Below are 4,702 nucleotides of genomic sequence, written 5' to 3'. Positions count from 1 at the left end.
ACTCTTAAAAGTGTTCCCGCACCCGTTCTGCAGCGCTTCTCTCTTCGGTCATCACATGAGCAACCTCAGGGCCTAATTCAGGCCCTGTGAAGGCCGGTGATTTTCTGCTTGGGAGGGGGGAGGGGACTTACCTTGAGTGGCTCCTGGCCGTGGTGCAGCAGGGGGGCTAAGGCAGCTTTCTGCCTCTCCCGTACTGCAGACCCAGCTGTGCCCCAAAAGCAGCCAGCAGCAGGTTCTCAGCCAATGAGTGTGCAGAACTAGTGCTCGGGGCAGGGAGCCCTTTGCGATCTCCCCCCACGTACACCTAGGAGCCAGGCCTGCTGTGGCAGGGCAGGCAGGGAGCTGCCTTCACACCCCCATTGCTCACCTGATCCCCTTGCAGCAATGAGACCAAGAGCCCGACACTCCACCCCCCAGTGCTGGGTCATGACCCCTAGTTCGAACACCCCTGAGTTAGCGGATGGGGGCTTAGACCAGCCGGCTTTTATTTCTAGCCTTGCCACTGACCTATGTGTAACCTTGAACAAGTCATTTCACCCCTACTTCTCCTTTGTCCTCGGTCCACCCTCTCTGGGGCACCTGGCGTTGGCCACTGTCGGCAGACAGGATACTGGCTAGATGGACCGTTGGTCTGACCCAGTACGGCCGTTCTTATGTTCTCTCTGTTTCATTTGTCAGCTTTTGGGGCAGAACTCTACCCCAGGGGAGCCTCACTTGTGATTTCCAGGAGCTACTGAAACTCGAACAGGGATAACCCGTTGCCTGCTGGAGCGGTGGAGATGGCTGTATCAGAAAGAGTCTCTCCATCTCTTTCATTTGACTTCTCCTTTCCCACCGCCAATAAGAAAAGCCTGCTCATAGCCCTCAGTTGGAGTCAGGGGCCCATTTGCTAAATCAAACTATCCCTCCTCCTCCCCTTAACAGAGCAAAGTCCCATGATTCCCCTGGAGGACAGCTGAGCTCAGCCAGCCCCAAAGAGGGATGCAGTGAATGATGGCTTTTTGTGGAAGGGAACGGCACCAGGATGTGGTCACAACTAAAGTGGTTTTTAAAAATCACACGGCAGCCTGGCTTGATTTCTCGGGCCATGGCTTTTTGGGAAGAGATGATCTGGCCAGAGAGGCTAAGTGAGCCTCTTACTTTGTTCTTCTGTTGACTTAGAGCAGTGTTTCCCAATTTTATTTGGCCACGGAACCCTTTTCATCTTGAAAGAATTTCAAGGAACCCCTAGAGTAAAATTTGTCAAGAAAAAAAAGCCCCCACTGCAATTTGTTGAGAAAAAAAAATAGAAGAAAAAATTGGGAAACACCTACTTAAGAGTCTCTTACTTTGTTTTCCTGTCTGTCCCTGACTAGAATAAGTATCATCCAATGAGACTGCAGGCAAATCAGTTCTGCTTGATTCTTCTCTCCTCGGATTGCGCATTTGTACTACTGAGTGTAAATGAATATACAAGGTGCAGAGCAATAGAGAAACCGTCCCTTGGTTTTAGCTCCCTAGATTTCATGGACGACATTCCTGATCTTCATCACCATCCGTGAGAAGAGTCGGGTGTTTGCTGATTGTCACGGGGACAGGGAGAAATTGACTCTTCCACACGCAGCATTACACAGCTGATTCGCTACATTACAAGAGGGGGCTCATTGTCTTTGGCATTGGCTATTCCTGGTGGCAAGCGAGTGACATTGAAGGCCCAGCCGTCGGCTCTCACATGGCAAAGCCCACGCTCCTGTGATGCCAATGGGGAGAGACTCAGATCCTAGTAACATCCAAACGTTCTTCCTGTCAACCCACGGAGCGATCTCTCTCTTGCCTGAGGGGTCTTCACCGAGTGACTGCTCTCGTACAGCACCCATGCGTCTCTTCGGTTGATCTTAATAGCTGCCTGCTTCTGCAAGATCTCTTCATCTGGGAGGTGCTGGCCAGGCTGGTAGCTAGGCCACAGGCTGTTCCAGTATTCAGCTCTAGTGAAGGGTGAGAAAAACAGGTATTCCATCATGTTCCAGCCACCGCTACGCTGTTTGAAAGTAGCAGGACTTCCCTGAAAGCCTACGTGTATTTTCTCTTCGCAGCAAACTGGAATTCCCCCAGCGAGCTTCATTATTGTTCAGTGTCTATTCTGTACCTTGAAGACGTGAGCCCACCTGTGAATTTGGAACACGGAAGGGCCCCCCAAGCCCCTTCCAACAAAAGGCCTCTCTCCCATGTTGGTTTTGCAAAGCATGTGAGCAGAGCCCTGCCAGTCCGCGGATATCCGCTTCATATTCACGGCCATCTGCCTCCGCAGATGTGGGTGCAGGATGTCAGCAATGTGTCTTTGTGCAGACAGAGATGGATGCAGATCCTGATTCCACGAGGGCTCTAGGCTGTTGATGGAAGCAGGTGGAACTCAGGGTGTCCGTAGAGAGTAGAAATGTGAAATCAGTTCACCCGTTCAAGGTTACCTTGGACAGGTTAAGCACTTCACCAGGAACCCACAGGCAGGAAGGTGTTGAGGCCAGGTTGGGTCCACAGTACTACGCTGCAGGGGAGGGATGCTCCATCTGAGCTGGGCCTGCTGCACCACACCGCTGGAGGGGAACTGCTCCAGCCCAACCAGGCTGTAGTGCCCCTAGTATTCCTAGGAGGTCTCCCATCCAAGTACTAACCAGGCCTGACCCTGCTTAGCTTCCGAGATCAGACGAGATCAAGCGTGTTCAGGGTGGTATGGCCATAGACTGTGGTAGAGTGCATGGGCCTGGCCCTGCCTCTGGTGAATTGGTTACCAGTAAGCATCAGCCAGTGAAGGTGGTACTTACCGGTTAACTAACCAGTTAGTGGTGGTGCTAACCAGTTAGATTTATCCAAACCTACTCTCTGAAAACCTTAAAGTTTGCCTGTCTCTTGGATAAAACCGGTTTCATTCTGAATCTGCACATATCTGTCCTTACATGGGGTTGGCATAATTCAAATCGACCAGTGCTGCATTAAAGCGCTGTACACAGTGCTGCCTAATGAAAAGTGGCAGCAATTTCATCCAAGGGGGACTCAGCTGGGGTGCAAAAGGAGCTTACTGCACCCACTGTGGTGCAGGAGGGGGTATGGGCTGCTTTATCTCAACTCCCCCTGTTTGATGACTTCTTTCCTTATTTACCTTCCCCGTAGCTCACCTCACTCCTTCCTAGCCTAGCATCCACACGAGCCTTGTCCTGCTGGATCCAGACTCTGAACTCACACTGTGGAGCTGGAATAATTGCCTTGACTTCCAGGAAGGGGTGTGTGTATCTTTTTTTCAGGGGGCATCTCCATTGATGCCCCAAGGAGTTACTTGTTACACTGGCGTAGGTGAGTCATGCACTGGAACGCAATATCATTACTTTTAGAACTTTCATGGGCAGAAGCCGGGCCCAGTTGTGCTTTGTTATGTGGCTATAAATGTGGAATAATTCCCTTGGATTTACGCTTGTGTAACAGATCGGAATCTGGCCTTCTGTGCGATGTGTCTTTACATACATGTGCTGAGGTCCTAACTTGGAAGGGAGAGTGCCACCTCGGAAAAAAACAGGAACAGTTGTGTGCAGCGTTCAAATATTTCTTCATGGTTTCCATATTTCCCTTCTGAGATCTGATGAGATCTGACCTAGGGTAGTCCTGCAAGAGCCTCATGCGTGCAGGCATCTAACACACATTAAAGAGAGTCCAGAAGTGACTTGTGATAGGGCAGCTGCCCCTCATTGGCTGGCAAAGGGTTAATAGCAACCCTAGGAGCCGCTGCACAGAACCCAGCCAATCAGAGGAAGGCTTAGAAGCAGTAATCAGGGCCAGGCTGGGTCCTATGAGTAGGGCTGCAGGACAGAGAGATCAGTCTCTCCTTGGACCTTGATGAGAAGCACTGGCTGCCTAGAGAGGGAAGTACCTAGGACAGAGCAGTACTGGGCAGGGTCAGGTGAGCAAGCAGAGCTCCATCCAAGACTGAGGCCATGCCCTGAAGAGGACGCTGTGATCTAGGCACAATGCAGATCCCCACAGACAGTGGAGATGGTGGAGAAGCAGCGATGGAAAATGAGACATGACAGACGACGATGCCCTGCTGATGGACAGAGCTAATTCCCAGAGTAACCAGCAGGAGGTGCCATGATGGGTAGCACAGCCTATTACATGACTGATTTTCTCCATCAAGGAAGAGATGAGAGCTTCTGTAGGGATTAATTACCGGCAGGGAGAGGATGATGGAGCATGGCACAGAAAAAGGCAATTAAGTTTCAGCCCAGTCATTAATTTGCACCTCATGCCCTGCACCTCAGTCTTGATGGCTTCTATACACTTCAGAGATGCTTGTGGCATGATGTTTGATATTATCTATCACTGCGTGGCCCTGCCGTTCAAAGCGAATCAGTCCCCATTCCCATCTGCCTGTGGATCTGCGCGGTTTAGTTCATAATTGGAACGCATCTTGCCGCTTGTATCATTGCAAGATCATGAAAAGTAGCCCCTTCGTAAATTGCAAATGCCTTTGTCACATCTATTTTAAAATATGCATCATAAATTTTACGACGCGTGTAAACACATATTGGCTTTCTCACGTTGGCGAATCCGTCTGATTCTGCTCCGAAACGGGCTTTATGAGGCTGTTCAAGTTACAAGCTCTCCTAAAGTCACCCAGCGGTGCTGTATTTAAGTCTTACCTTTTAATTTGTTTAGAGAGACAAGAATGTATATGTAT

At 50.3% G+C, this 4,702-nt stretch overlaps 1 pseudogene; it reads right to left on the bottom strand.

The window, feature by feature from the left end:
• Nucleotides 1–2,597: 2,597 nt before the first annotated feature.
• Nucleotides 2,598–2,718, bottom strand: LOC112547797 (5S ribosomal RNA; annotated as a pseudogene).
• Nucleotides 2,719–4,702: the final 1,984 nt, after the last annotated feature.

This window comes from Pelodiscus sinensis, chromosome 8, assembly GCF_052426305.1.
Source record: "Pelodiscus sinensis isolate ZL-2025 chromosome 8, ASM5242630v1, whole genome shotgun sequence".
Taxonomy (NCBI): domain Eukaryota; kingdom Metazoa; phylum Chordata; order Testudines; family Trionychidae; genus Pelodiscus; species Pelodiscus sinensis.
This window is presented reverse-complemented; position numbering and strand designations above follow the sequence as displayed.